The sequence below is a fragment of the Nycticebus coucang genome, chromosome 14 (genome assembly GCF_027406575.1).
Source record: "Nycticebus coucang isolate mNycCou1 chromosome 14, mNycCou1.pri, whole genome shotgun sequence".
Lineage (NCBI taxonomy): Eukaryota > Metazoa > Chordata > Mammalia > Primates > Lorisidae > Nycticebus > Nycticebus coucang.
Window position 1 is genome coordinate 3520483 of NC_069793.1, and position 16429 is coordinate 3536911.

Below are 16429 nucleotides of genomic sequence, written 5' to 3' on the forward strand. Positions count from 1 at the left end.
TGAACCAGCTGTTTTTGCAGCTGGCCAAACACAATTTTTTTTTTTTGTAGAGACAGAGTCTCACTTTATGGCCCTGGGTAGAGTGCCGTGGCATCACACAGCTCACAGCAACCTCCAACTCCTGGGCTTAAGCGATTCTCTTACCTCAGTCTCCCGAGTAGCTGGGACTACAGGCACCCGCCACAATGCCTGGCTATTTTTTTGGTTGCAGTTCAGCCGGGGCCAGGTTTCACCCGCCACCCTCGGTATATGGGGCCGGCACCTTACCGACTGAGCCACAGGCGCCGCCCGAAAACAATTTTTTTAAAAGAAACTTTCCCCAACCAAATCTGTAATATTAGTAATTTAAAAAAAAAATAGAAAGAGGAGCAAGATGGCTGCTGAGTAACAGCTTCCTTGCAACTAGGCACGATGAGTCTGGGGAGAGAAGGCATCTCTGGCTAGTGGGATCTGCCCAGAAACATCCCTTTGGGGACACAGGGAGTCAGCAAGAGACTTCTGGACCCCATAAGGAGGACAAAAGCAGTGGAGAACTGGACTCAACGAAACCCTACTCCACAGGCACAGCAACTTAAAGAGCAAGAGGAAGTGAAAGGAAAATTAAGGCAAGGAAACAGATGAAAGAAATCACTCATGAGGAAGAATCAGCAGAAAAATCCTGACAATATAAAAAAACCAGTCCAGAGCAACCCCTCCAAGGGATCATGAGGTAGCTACTGCAGAGGATTCCACCTATAAAGAAATGTTAGAGGCTGGGCGTAGTGGCTCACGCCTGTAGTCCCAGCGCTGTGGGAGGCCGAGGCGGGTGGATTGCCTGAGCTCAGAGGTTCAAAACCCATATGAGCAGCAGTCAGCCAGAGTAAGACCCCGTCTCTACCAACAACATCAAAAACAGCCAGCACTTGGGGGTGGCGCCTGTGGCTCAAAGGAGTAGGGCGCCAGCCCCATATGCTGGAGGTGGCAGGTTCAAACCCACCCCTGGCCAGAAACAGCAAAAAAAAAAAAAAAAAACCAGCACTGCAGGAGAAAGAAGAAAATCAACAAAAAAGGAGTACTTCAAACAAAGAAGAATGAACAAGCACACTGAAATTAAAAATAAAAATAAAAAAAATTTTAAAAAAATATTAGAAATGACAGAAGGGAACTTTAGAATACAGATGATGAAAATAAAGAAATGATGGAAACAATGAAGGAAACTGCTGATAAAGTGGAAAATAACCAAAAGGAAATCCAAAAACAGAATCAAATAAGAGATGAACAATATGAAGAATATAGAAAGGATATACCAGAGCTGGAGGAACTGAAGCAGTCTATTAGGGAACTTAAAGATGTAGTAGAAAGTATCAACAACAGATTAGACCATGCAGAAGAAAGAATCTCAGAGGTAGAGGACAAAGCTCTTAAGATAACTCAGATATTTAAAGAGGCAGAAGAGAGAGAAAGTAGAATGTTCACTGACAGAATTACAGGACTTTATGAGGCGTTCAAACATATGAGTTATAGGTATCCCAGAAGGGGAAGAAGAATGCCCCCAGGGTAATGGAAGCCATACTAGAGAGTATTATAACTGAAAATTTCCCAAATACCACCAAAGATTCTGACACACACCTTTCAGAGGGATATCAGACCCCAGGTTGCCTCAACTCTAACCAAGCTTCTCCAAGACACATTGTGATAAACCTGTCCAAAGTCAAGACAAAAGAAAAGATTCTTCAAGCTGCCAGGAGTAAGTGCAAGTTGACCTACAGGGGCAAATCCATCAGCGTGACTGCGGACTTCTCTAATGAAACTTTCCAAGCAAGAAGACAATGGTCATCTACCTTTAGTCTACTTAAGCAGAACAATTTCCAGCCCAGAATTCTATATCTTGCTAAGCTAAGCTTTAAAATTGATGGAGAAATCAAATCATTTACTGATATACAAACATTGAAGAAATTTGCCACAAGACCAGCTCTACAGGAAATACTTCAACCTGTTCTACACACTGACCATCACAATGGATCAACAGCAAAGTAAGAACTCAGAAATTAAAGGACAGAACCTAACTTCCACAATGATGCAAAAGATAAAACTAAGCAATGGACTCTCACAAAATAAGATGAATAGAACATGACCACACTTAACAATTATCTCAATAAATGTTAATGGCTTGAATTTCCCACTAAAGAGGCATAGATTGGCTGACTGGATTAAAAAACACAAGCCATCCATTTGCTGTCTGTAGGAAACACACCTAGCTTCAAAAGACAAATGAAAACTCCTAGTTAAGGGTTGGAAGACAATTTTTCAGGCAAATGGAATTCAGAAGCAAAGAGGAGTTGCAATCTTATTTTCAGATACATGTGGATTTAAAGCAACTAAAGTCAAGACAAAGATGGTCACTTTATATTGGTCAAGGGAAAAATACAAGAAGACATTTCAATTCTAAATATTTATGTACCCAATTTAAATGCTGCTCCCAGATTCTTGAAACAGACCTTACTCAGTCTGAGCAATATGATATCCTATAATACCATAATAACAGGGGACTTTAACACTCTCTTACAGAGCTGGACAGATCCTCTAAACAGAAATTAAAGATATAAGGGACTTAAATGAGATCCTAGAACAACTGTGCTTGATAGACACATACAGAGCACTCCATCCCAAAGATAAAGAATATACGTTCTTCTCATCGCCCTATGGAACATTCTCCAAAATTGATCATATCCTAGGACACAAACAAACCTCAACAGAATCAAAAGAATTGAAATTTTACCTTGTATCTTCTCAGACCATAAGGCATTAAAGGTAGAGCTTGACTCTAACAAAATGTTCAAACCCACACAAAGGCATGGAAATTAAACAACCTTCTGTTGAATGACAGTTGGGTGCAGGAAGAAAAAAAGAGGAAATCATTAACTTCCTTGAGCTTCCTTGCTAAATCATTAACAACAATGATGACACAAGCTACCAAGACCAGTGGAATACTGCAAAAGCAGTTTTCAGAAAAAAAATTATTGCTTTAGATGCCTAAATTAGAAAAACAGAAAGAGAGCACATCAACAAACTCACAAGCCATCCTGTGGAATTAGAAAAACAGGAACAATTTCAGCCTAAATCCTGCAGAATAAAAGAAATCTCCAAAATTAAATCAGAGATCAATGAAATTGAAAACAACATCATTCAGAAAATTAATGAAACAAGGAGTTGTTTTTTTGAAAAAATAAATAAAATAGATAAATCTTTGGACAGACTACTAAAAATAGAAAAGTAAAATCTCTAGTAACCTCAATCAGAAATGATAAAGGGGAAATAACAACTGATGCTTCAGAGATACAGGAGATCATCTCTGAATACTACTAGAAACTCTATGCCCAGAAATATGAACATGTGAAGGAAATGGATCAATATTTGGAATCACATCTTCTCCCTAGACTTAGCCTGGAAGAAATAGAGCTCCTGAACAGACCAATTTCAAGCACTGAGATTAAAGAAACAATAAAAAAGCTTCCAACAAAAAAATGCCCTGGTCTGGATGGATTCACACCAGAATTCTATCAAACCTTCAAGGAAGAGCTTATTCCCGTACTACAGAAATTATTCCAAAAAATTGAGGAGGAAGGAATCTTCCCCAACACGTACCATGAAGTAAATATCACCCTGATACCAAAACTAGGAAAAGATCCAACTGAAAAGGAGAATTTCAGACCAATTTCACTAATGAATACAAAAATTCTCAACAAAATCCTAGCCAATAGATTACAGCTTATCATTAAAAAAGTCATACATCGTGATCAAGTAGGTTTCATCCTAGGGATGCAAGGCTGGTTTAACATATGCAAGTCCATAAACGTTATCCACCATATTAATAGAAGCATAAACAAAGACCATATGATCCTCTTAATAGATGCAGAAAAAGCATTCCATAAAATCCAGCATCCTTTTCTAATTAGAACATTAGGCATACGTGGCACATTTCTGAAACCGATTGAAGCTATCTATGCAAACCCACAGCTAATATTTTACTGAATGGAGTAAAACTGAAAGCTTTTGATCTTAGAACTAGAACCAGACAAGGTTGTCCTCTATCACTATTACTATTCAACATAGTGCTGGAAGTTCTAGCCAATACAATTAGGCAAGACAAGGAAATAAAGGGCATCCAAATGAGAGCAGAGGAGGTCAAATTGTCTTTGCTGGTGATATGATCTTATACTTAGAGAATCCCAGAGACTCAACCACAAGACTCCTGGAAGTCATCAAAAAATACAGTAATGTCTCAGGATATAAAATCAGTGTCCACAAGTCAGTTGCCTTTGTATATACCAATAACAGTCAAGATGAGAGGCTAATTAAGGACACAACTCCCTTCACCATAGCTTCAAAGAAAATGAAATACCTAGGAATATACCTAACAAAAGAGATGAAGGACCTCTATAAAGAAAATTATGAAACTCTAAGAAAGGAAATAGCAGAGGATATTAACAAATGGAAGAACATACCATGCTCATGGCTGGGAAGAATCAACATTGTTAAAACATCTATACTTCCCAAAGCAATCTACCAATTCAGTGCCATCCCTATTAAGATACCAACATCGTACTTACAAGATTTGGAAAAATGATTCTGCCTTTTGTATGGAACCAGAAAAAAACTGGTATAGCTAAGGGAGTTCTTAGTAATAGAAACAAAGCTAGGGGCATCACCATACCAGATTTTAGGCTGTACTATAAAGCCATAGTAGTCAAGACAGCATGGTACTGGCACAAAAATCGAGACATAGACATTTGGAACTGAATAAAAAACCAGGAAATGAAGCTAACATCCTACAACCACCTAATTTTCGATAAACCAAACAAGAACATACCTTGGGGGAAAGACTGACTCCCTATTCAATATATGATGCTAGGAGAACAGGATATCCACAAGTAAAAGACTGAAACTGGAACCATATCTTCCTCCGCTCAGAAAAATTGGTTCAAGAAGGATAAAGGACTTAAATTTAAGGCATGAAACAATAAAAATCCTCAAAGAAAGTATAGGAAAAACACTGGAAGATATCGGCCTGGGGAAAGATTTCATGAAGAAGACTGCATGACAATTGCAACAACAACAACAAAAATAAACAAATGGGACCTAATTAAACTGAAAAGCTTCTGTACAGCTAAGGAGACAACAACCAAAGCAAATAGATAACCTACACAATGGGAAAGGATATTTGCATATTTTGAATCAGACAAAAGCTTGATAACTAGGATCTATAGATAACTCAAATTAATCTACATGTAAAAACCCAACAATCCCATATATCAATGGGCAAGAGATATGAATAGAACCTTCTCTAAAGAAGACAGATGAATGGCTTACAAACATATGAAAAAATGCTCATCATCCCTAATTATTAGAGAAATGCAAATCAAAACCACCCTGAGATACCATCTAACCCCAGCAAAAATAGCCCACATCACAAAATCTCAAAACTGCATATGCTGGTGTGGATGTGGAGAGAAGGGACACTTTTACACTGCTGGTGGGACTGCAAACTAATACAACCTTTTTGGAAGGAAGTATGGAGACGCCTCAGAGAACTCAGTCTAAATCTCCCATTTGATCCTGCAATCCCATTACTAGACATCTACCCAGAAGGAAAAAAATCCTTTTATCATAAGGATTTGTACTAGACTGTTTATCGCAGCTCAATTTACAATCGCCAAAATGTGGAAACAGCCTAAATGCCCCTCAACCCAGGAATGGATTAACGAGCTGTGGTATATGTACACCATGGAATACTATTCAGTCATTAAAAAAATGGAGACTTTACAGTCTTTGTATTAACCTGGATGGAAGTGGAACACATTATTCTTAGTAAAGCATCACAAGAATGGAGAAGCATGAATCTTACGTACTCAATTTTGATATAAGGACAACTAATGACAATTAATGACATGGTGGGGATGGGGGAAGGGAGAGCAGAGAGGAGGAGGGAGGAGTGGAGAAAGGAAGAGCAGAGAGGAGGAGGGAGGAGTGGAGAAAGGAAGAGCAGAGAGAGGGAAGGAGTGAGGGGGGTGGGGTCTTGGTGTGTGTCACACCTTTTGGGGGCAAGACACGATTGTAAGAGGAACTTTACCTAACAAATGCAATCAGTGTAACCTGGTTTCTTGTACCCTCAATGAATCTGCAACAATAAATTAAAAAATAAATAAAAATAAACAAACTTATGCAATAGAACCTCTGAAGTTGACCACTCTGAAGTTGACTGGTCAACATATGGAAGTGGTCACCATGTGGAACTAGGGTAGTATGTGTCTAGTCTGTGGAAATTAGATCACTTTATGGAGGTGCTCAGTCTACAGGTGGGAAACTATGGAGGCTCTACTGTATCTGTCCTTGCTTTAAGAAAACATGGTGTAGCTTGGTGCCTGTAGAACAGTGATTATGGCACCTTATATCAAACCCACAGAGGGTGGTGGGTTTGAACCCTGCCCGGGCCAGCTAAACAGCTGCTACAAAAAAATAGCCAGGCGTTGTGGCGGGTGCCTGTAGTCCCAGCTACTTGGGAGGCTGAGACAAGAGATCACTAGGCAAGAGTTTGAGGTTGCTATGAGCTGTGAAGCCACGGCACTCTACCAAGGGCCACATAGTGAGACTCTGTGTCAAAAAGAAAAAAAATAACATGCTGTGTTTTAAAATGGAAGCCATCAAAACTCTACATTAGAAAGGTATAATGTATTTATGACCAGCCTGAGCCAGAGGGAGACCCCATCTAACTCTGTCTCTACAAAAAATAGAAAAACAATCTGGGCATGGTGGTGGACATCTCTTATTCCAGCTACTCGAGAGGGTGAGACAGGAGGATCATTTGTGCCCAAGGATTGAAGTTGCTGTGAGCTATGATGATGCCACTGCCCTCTAGCCTAGGTAACAGAGCAAGAGCCTCTCTCAGCTACCAAAAAAAAAAAAAAAAAAAAAACAGAAAGGTATGTAAAATAAATGTTTATGAAATGTATTACTGTTGGGTTTTTTTTTTTTTTTTGTAGAGACACAGTCTCACTGTACCACCCTCGGGTAGAGTGCCATGGCGTCACACGGCTCACAGCAACCTCCAACTCTTGGGCTTATGCGATTCTCCTGCCTCAGCCTCCCGAGCAGCTGGAACTACAGGTGCCCGCCACAACGCCCGGCTATTTTTTTGTTGCAGTTTGGCCAGGGCTGGGTTTGAACCTGCCACCCTCGGCATATGTGGCCGGCACCCTACTCACTGAGCCACAGGCGCTGCCCACTGTTGGTCTTTTTTTAATGGCAGGTTTTTTTTTCTGGTGCTTTGTAAAATGAAAATGAGTTAAAAATTTTAAGTTGTACTTAAATTTCCAGTAAGTCAGTTACTGCATAAATCAAAGTTCCTTCCTTTACCTTGGTCGTATCAAGGAAAAAGAAGAAATTATTTTTCAACTCAGTACCTGATGGATACCCTCAAGGTATAAATGTATAGAAAAGAATTCTACCTTTTGAAACTTCTTTTCTGAAGTACTTTTTATTTAAGAATGGAGACTTAAAAATGCTTGCTTGCCAAACGAAGCCTCCTCACGTGTACCCCCTCAGCCCTTGCAATTGCTTTGCCCTGTGAATCTGCCTTCCAGCAGTCTGGATCCTGGGATTTTTTTTTTTTTGCAGCTTTTGGCTGGGGCCAGGTTTGAACCCGCCACCTCCGGTATATGGGGCTGGCACCCCACTCCTTGAGCCACAGGCACCGCACCGATTCTGGGATTTTTAATAGACCTCAGCTTTTGTTCTATGATCCTAATTTTGTTTAGGTTCTGCTTATTGTACAGACATTTATAAACGGTAATTGTGGAGGGAAAGTAATCAAACAAAAACATTTTTTTGAGATTTTTCTTCTTAGCTCCAGAACAGAAATTCTGTGAGTTTGGATAGAATATTTTCCCTTTAGTAATAATGACAATGACAACTTGCCATGCTTTAGGCTAGGGGGGTCCAACCTTTTGACTTCAAAGAAGAAGAGTTGTATGGGCCAAATATTAAATATACAAACACTATAAATAAATAAACAAACACAAATGAAAGCTGATAAGCAGAAAGAAAGGTCCATGAATAATTTTCGTGATATTCACCACCACAGATGAGCACAAAATTCCTCACATACTAATCCTAATTAGGCAGCAGTCCACTCAGAGTCTTAAAATCTTCAAGCAGGTCCTGAGTTTGTGATTACTAATATAGAAAATTTATGTATCTAAGCAATAAAATGTCTTTGGGGGTTTTTTTTTGATTTTTTTTTTTTTTTTATAAAAACAGAAGAAAAATGGGCAACATAAAACTAGTGGGTATTTGAACTAACAGATCAATGTCTGGTTTCATGGAAGCAGTTGTAATTCTCAGTGAGTCCTCAAAGTGCTCATCAAATATTTTGGTTCTAATTTTACTCTTAATGTACTTCATTCTTGAAAATAGTTGCTTGCAAAATGCAAGTGCTATCAAAAAGCAATGATATGAATACGGTGTGATTGTGAAGTGAGGGATTATTTGTCTCTGGGAAGGTAGGACCTATAAAAGTCCAGTAAAGAGAAATGATCAAATTTTTCTTTAAGTTGAATGTTGGATTGGAGCTCTGTACATTCCATCTGAAAATTGGCAGGTTAACATATTTATGTTGACTGAAAATGGACCAAAATATTGATTATTTTCCCTGAAATCTTGAAATCTATTTTCAAAATCTTACACCAAATTGAAAAGGAAGGCTGCTTATTTTCTGCTGTTCAGGACTGTGTTTAGTGAACATGTTGAAATGTGTAAAATTGTTCTAATTTGAGCTTGCTGTAATTTCAGTTTCATTTGTGGTTTGAAACATTGTATTGATAAGTTGGTATTCATGTTAAAGGTGCATGTTTTAACATTTAAATGAGTGGTTAAATCCAGTAAAAATGTTATATCATCAAGTTCTGACACGAATTTGGCTTTTGATACCATAAATAACTTGATAACATCACAAATCATAACATTTTTTCAACATTTGGCTCAACTTAGCTATCTTACTTACAAAAAGTAAGTGATGTTGCCACAGTCAGTATCAGTACTTTTAAGGAATTCCTGGAACTGGCAATGATTCAGTCCCTTGGCCCTTGTGAAACTCGACATCTTGATGATGATTCACATAGCATTACCCATTTTTAAAGCTTTCTAGCATAAATTTACTTGAAGTACTATGCAATGATACTTCATCAAATGTGTTTTAGGTGGCAATTGTATCATCATCTTCTATCCATCGCTGGGGCACCATCAATAACTATGCCAGATGCGTTGACAGTGGACAAAGAAAATTGCTTTAACATATTTTTTACTACTTCATATAAATCTCTTGATTTAGTTGTGACTTTTAACAGCACGGAAGAAGCCATTACTTCAGTGACATTATATTCGTCATCGATACTTCTAATAAAAATGGCAAGTTGAGTTGTGTTTGTAGCATCAATGCTGTCATCCAACGCTAAACCATAAAGTTTTAAACTAGCTTACTCTCCAAACTCCTTCTGTTTTTTGTTTTTGTTTTTGAGACAGAGCCTCAATTTGTTACCCTCAGAAGAGTGCTGTGAAGTCATAGCTCATAACAACCTCAAACTCCTGGGCTCAAGCGATTTTCTTGCCTCAGCTTCCCTAGTAGCTGGGACTACAGGCACCTATCACAACACCGGGGTATTTTTTGTTGTTTGGCGGGGCTGTCGAACCTGCCACTCTAGGTCTATGGGACCGGCGCCCTACCCACTGAGCCACAGGTGCCACCCTCTTTTTCTTTTTTTTGAGACAGAGTCTCACTTTGTCACCCTTGGTAGAGTGCCGTGGCATCATAGCTCAGAGCAACCTCAAACCCCTGGGCTCAAGAAATCCTCTTGCCTCAGCCTCCCAAGCAGCTGGGAGGACAGGTGCCCACCACAATGCCTGGCTATTTTTTTTTAGAGATCGAATATCACTCTTGCTCAGCCTGGTCTCAAACTTGTGAGCTCCAGCAATCCATAGGCCTTGGCATCTGAGAGTTCTAGGATTACAGGTCACCATGCCCAGCCCCCTTCATTTTCTTGAAATTAGCTTATGTGATGTATCTGTTCCTTTTGGTGATAATATTCTTGTAATTCTCTAGGGTTAAAAATACTGGCTTTTAACCTGCCTGTGGCTCAGTGAGTAAGGCGCTGGCCCCATATACCAAGGGTGGTGGGTTTGATCCCGACCCTGGCAACAAAAAAGTAGCTGGGCATTGTGGTGGTGCCTGTAGTCGTCCTAGCTACTTGGGAGGCTGAGGCAAGAGAATCGCCTAAAGTCCAAGAGCTGGATGTTGCTGTGAGCTGTGACAGCACAGCACTCTACTGAGGGCAACAAAGTGAGACTCTGACTCTAAAAAAAAAAATAAAGTATTGGCTTTTCTGGGGGTGGGAAACTTTTTAGCAGTTTTCCCCATTATCTAATCTAATTGCATTTTTTGGTTAATTCTGCCTTTGTCTTATAGAATTTTTATTAAGTTATTTATTAAACGTAGATTTATGTTTTCCCTTAATGAGTCCCTATTTATTATTGGAATAAAACATCTTGTACCAGGCTCTGCGCCTATATTCAGTGGCTAGGACACTGGCCACATAACACCAGGGCTGGTGGGTTTGAACCCTGCCTGGGCCTGCCAAACAACAATGACAACTATAACCAAAAAATAGCCAGGCATTGTGGGGGCACCTATAGTCCTAGCTATTTGGAAGGCTGAGGCAAGAGAATTGTTTAAGCCCGAGAGCTTGAGGTTGCTGTGAGCTATGATGCCATAGCACTCGTCCAAGGGCAACAAAGTGAGACTCTGTCAAAAATAAAAAAAAAAAAGAAATACCTTGTACCAGACTTGAGGCTTGTTTTTTTTTTTTTTTTCTTTCTTTCTTTCTTTTTTTTTTTTGGTCTCATAGCTCATAGCAACCTCAAACTTTCAAGCTTAAGAGATCCTCCTGACTCAGCCTTCTGACTAGCTGGGACTACAGGTGCCCACCACAATGCCTGGGTGTTTTTTTTTAGAGACAGGGTTTTCCTGGTCTCCAACTCCTGAGCTCAGGCAATCCACCCGCCTCAGCCTCTCAGAATGCTGGGATTATAGGCGTGAGCCACCACCCCTGGCCAGATTTGAGGCCTTGTGTCAATTAGACTATTCCCCTTTATTTTGAAGAATGATGCCCACTAAGATAAACTGTTAATGAGTTTAACAATTATTATTAATTTATAGTAATAATATGTATACTAATAATCTTCATTACATACTTATCCACTTCTATATAATTCTATTTACATATCTATGTATATGTAAGTATCCATTTATGTAGAACTACTTTTTATCATACATATTTAGTAAAATGTGATTGCATCAGTGATTTGCTCAGGTCTAGAAGCTACTTCCAATCATATCCTTATTCAAGGGAAGAAAAAAGTAAAAGAGTGTTGAGATGGGTAAATATGAAAAAAGGCACATTTGTAGGTCTTTTTTGCTGTTCCTTCGTGTCTCTCCTATTCACATTTTTATTTTTTATCTTTTTTAAATATCTCCTCATCCCTGTGTTTATTGACGTAATTTAACTCTTTAGTAAAATATACTTTGGCCATTTTTTTTTTTAATTTGAGACAGTCTCACTTGGTTGCCCAGGCTTAGAGTGCTGTGGCGTCAGCCTCGCCCATAGCAACCTCAGACTTCTGTGTTTGAGTGATTCTCCCGCCTCAGCCTCCCAGGTAGCTGGGACTACAGGTACCCACCACAGTGCCCAGCTAATTTTCTTATTTTTGGTAGAGATGGGGGTCTTCCTTTTGCTCAGGCTGGTCTTGAACTCCTGAGCTCAAGCCATCCTCCCACCTTGGCCTCCCAGAGTGCTGGGATTATAGGTATGAGCCACTGCTACTGCTCAAGTTTGGCAAATTATTTTTAAAAATGTTGAAGTGTCAGAAAATTTACAGCCTTTTTTTCCTTCAGAAGACTACATGAGAATATCAGTCTTTGTAAGCAAGGAAGAGACTGCCTTGCTGCAATAACCAATAACCTATGGTTATTTGGTTATGATAGTTCAGTTTTTGTCTTTTTCCTGTTCTCCACCCTTTTGGTATCAAGGACACTTTTTTTCCAAGTTTAGTTTGGTCCTCTTTGTTAATTTGTTGGGAAAAGAAATGAGGGGTGGTGCTTTTTGTGGGTTAGAGAGATTGACAAGTCTAGGCTTGCTCAATATTCAGTGAGAGACTCACCCAAACCCTTGAATGTCTGACTTAGTGGAGTTTGATTTAAAAAAAGAAAAATCTGTGATTCTTGTATTCGAAATATTAAAATATGTTATAATTTCATATCTTATAAAATCAACAACTCTAAGGCTCAGAACTTATGTAATACTTTCCCCCCCAGGACTTCATTTTGTAGATATGATTTTATTCATTTTTGAGTGGTTAGATATAACATTCACCATTTCTGTTTCAGAAACGAGGAAACTGGGCTTTGGGACCTGTAGCTCAGTGGCTAGGGCACAAAAGCCACATGTACTGGAGCTGGTGGGTTCGAATCCAGCCTGGGCCTGCCAAACAACAATGACAACTACAACCAAAACTAGCTGGGCGTTGTGGCAGGCGCCTGTAGTCCCAGTTACTTGGGAGGCTGAAGCAAGAGAATCACTTCAGCCCAAGAGTTTGAGGTTGCTGTGAGCTGTGAGCTGTGATGCCACAGCACTCTACCAAGAGCAACAAAGTCCAAAAAAAAAATAAAAGGGCGGTGCCTGTGGCTCGGTGGGTAGGGCACCGTCCCCATATACCGAGGGTGGAGGGTTCAAACCTGGCCCTGGTGAACTGCGACAAAAATATAGCCAGGCATCGTGGCGGGCCTGTAGTCCCAGCTACTCTGGAGGCTGAGTCAAGAGAATCGCCTAAGCCCAGGAGCTGGAGGTTGCTGTGAGCAGTATGATCCCATGGCACTCTACCGAAGGCGAGAAAGTGAGACTCTGTCTCTATCAAAGAAAAAAAAAGAAAGAAATGAGGAAACTGAGACTTACCTCAGCCTCACACATGTATCTTAAGTTTAGAAGTAAAGGGAGAAAAGACCCAACAAGAAAAGAAAATTATAGACCAATATCATTAATGATTATTGATGCAAAAATATTTAACAAGATCATAACAAACAGAATCCAGCAACACATCAAACAAATTATACACCATGACCAAGTGGGTTTTATCCCAGGGTCTCAAGGCTGGTTCAATATATATAAATCTATAAATATAATTCAGCACATAAACAGATTAAAAAACAAAGACCATATGATTCTTTCAATTGACGCAGAAAAAGCTTTTGATAATATCCAGCATCTCTTCATGATCAGAACACTTAAGAAAATTGGTATAGAAGGGACATTTCTTAAATTGATAAGAGGCCATCTACAGCAAACCCACAGCCAATATTATATTGAATTGAGTTAAATTTAAATCATTTCTAATCAGATCAGGAACCAGGCAAGGTTGCCCATTGTCTCCACTGCTCTTTAACATTGTAATGGAAGTTTTAGCTATTGCAATTAGGGAAGAAAAGGTGATCAAGGGTATCCATATAGTGTCAGAAGAGATCAAACTTCCACTCTTTGCAGATGATACGATTGTATATCTCGAAAACACCAGGATTCTACTACAAAACTCTTAGAAGTGATCAAGGAATACAGCAGTGTCTCAGGTTACAAAATCAACACTCATAAATCTGTAGCCTTTATATATACCAACAATAATCAAGCTGAAAAAACAGTCAAGGCCTCTATTCCATTCACAGTAGTTCCAAAGAAGATGAAATATTTGGGAGTTTACCTAACAAAGGAAAGATCTCTATAAAGAGAACTATGAAACTCTAAGAAAAGAAATAGCTGAAGATGTTAACAAATGGAAAAACATACCATGCTCATGGCTGGACGAATCAACATTGTTAAAATGTCCATACTACCCAAAGCAATATACAATTTTAATGCAATCCCTATTAAAGCTTCACTGTCATACTTTAAAGATGTCAAAAAAATAATACTTCATTTTATATGGAATCAGAAAAAACCTCGAATAGCCAAGACATTACTCAGAAATCAAAACAAAGGAGGAATCATGCTACCAGACCTCAGACTATACTATAAATCAATAGTGATCAAAACAGCATGGTACTGGCACAAAAACAGAGAGGTAGATGTATGGAACAGAATAGAGAACCAAGAGATGAACCCAGCTACTTACCATTATTTGATCTTTGACAAGCCAATTAAAAACATTCGATGGGGAAAAGATTCCCTATTTAACAAATGGTGCTGGGTGAACTGGCTGGCAACCTGCAGAAGACTGAAACTGGACCCCCACACCTTTCACCATTAACTAAGATAGACTCTCACTGGATTAAAGATTTAAACTTAAGACATGAAACTAAAAATACTAGAAGAAAGTGCAGGGAAAACTCTTGAAGAAATCGGCCTGGGTGAATATCTTATGAGGAGAACTCCCCAGGCAATTGAAGCAGCATACTGGGACCTGATCAAACTAAAGAGCTTCTGGGTGGCACCTGTGGCTCAGTGAGTAGGGCGCCGGCCCCATATGCCAAGGGTGGCAGGTTCAAACTGCCACCAAAAATAGCCGGGCGTTGTGGCGGGCGCCTGTAGTCCCAGCTGCTCTGGAGGCTGAGGCAGGAGAATCGCGAAAGCCCAAGAGCTGAAGGTTGCTGTGAGTCTTGTGACATCATGGCACTCTACCAAGGGTGGTAAAGTGAGACTCTGTCTCTACAAAAAAAAAAAAAAAAAGAGCTTCTGCACAGCTGAGAACACAGTAAGTAAAGCAAGCAGACAGCCCTCAGAATGGGAGAAGATATTTGCAGGTTGTATCTTCGAAAAAGGTTTAATAACCAGAATCCACAGAGAACTCAAATGTATTAGCAATAAAAGAACAAGTGATCCCATCTCAGGGTGGGCAAGGGACTTGAAGAGAAACTTCTCTGAAGAAGACAGGTGGCTCACAGCCTACAGACATATGAAAAAAATGCTCAGCATCCTTAATCATCAGAGAAATGCAAATCAAAACTACTTTGACATATCCTCTAACTCCAGTAAGATTAGCCCACATCACAAAATCCCAAAACCAGAGATGTTGGTGTGGATGTGGAGAAAAGGGAACACTTCTACAACTGCTGGAATGCAAAGTAATATGTTCCTTTTGGAAAGATCTTTGGAGAACACTTAGAGATCTAAAAATAGACCTGCCATTTGATCCAACAATTCCTCTACTAGGTATATATCCAGAAATCACATTATAACAGAGATATTTGTACCAGAATGTTTATTGCAGCCCAATTCATAATTGCTAAGTCATGGAAGAAGCCCAAGTGCCCATTGACCCACGAATGGATTAATAAATAGTGGTATATGTACACCATGGAATATTATGCAGCCTTAAAGAAAGATGGAGACTTTACCTCGTTCATGTTTACATGGATGGAGCTGGAACATATTCTTCTTAGCCAAGTATCACAAGAATGGAAGAAAAAGTATCTAATGTACTCAGCCCTACCATGAAACTAGTTTATTGTTTTCATATGAAAGCTATAACCCAATTATAGCCTAAGAATATAGGGAAAGGGAAAAGGGAGGGGAGTGGAGAAGGCAGGATGGGGGGAGGGAGGGTAATGGGTGGGACCACACCTATGGTGCCTCTTACAAGGGTACATGTGAAATTTACGAAATGTAGAATATAAATGTCTCAACACAATAACTAAGAAAATGCCATGAAGGCTATGTTAACCAGTTTGATGAAAATATTTCAAATTGTATGTAAAACCAGCACATTGTACCCTGTGATTGCATTAATGTACACAGCTATGATTTAATAAAAAAACAAACAAACAAAAAAAACCTAGAGGGCAGCGCCTGTGGCTCAGTCGGTAAGGCGCCGCCCCATATACCGAGGGTGGCGGGTTCAAACCCGGCCCCGGCTGAATTACAACCAAAAAATAGCTGGGCGTTGTGGCGGGCGCCTGTAGTCCCAGCTACTCGGGAGGCTGAGGCAAGAGAATCGCTTAAGCCCAGGAGTTGGAGGTTGCTGTGAGCTGTGTGATGCCATGGCACTCTACTGAGGGCCATAAAGTGAGACTCTGTCTCTCCAAAAAAAAAAAAAAAAAAACCCTAGAAGTAAGGGGAGAGTTTGTGCACTCCCAGGTCACTGGTATCCATTAAGCCCTCTGAGACTACTCTTAATTCTTAAGCTTTCCATACATTTTAAACTGTTTCTTTGCTACTAAATGTGCCTAATACTTGGCAAGATTTTATAAAAGTTGACTGAAGATCAAGAGAAGCTAAGATCAATGGATTTCTGTCTTTTGCTTCCTTAATATTTCTTTACTCTTTTCTCTATTACATTTATCTAATTGCCCTTTACTATT

The 16429-nt window shown here is 39.6% G+C and overlaps 1 protein-coding gene across 1 annotated transcript in view; it reads left to right on the plus strand.

Moving 5' to 3' along the window:
* Positions 1-16429, plus strand: part of C14H11orf80 (chromosome 14 C11orf80 homolog) — a 76133-nt gene that overhangs the window by 10096 nt on the left and 49608 nt on the right. The window lies entirely within an intron of this gene.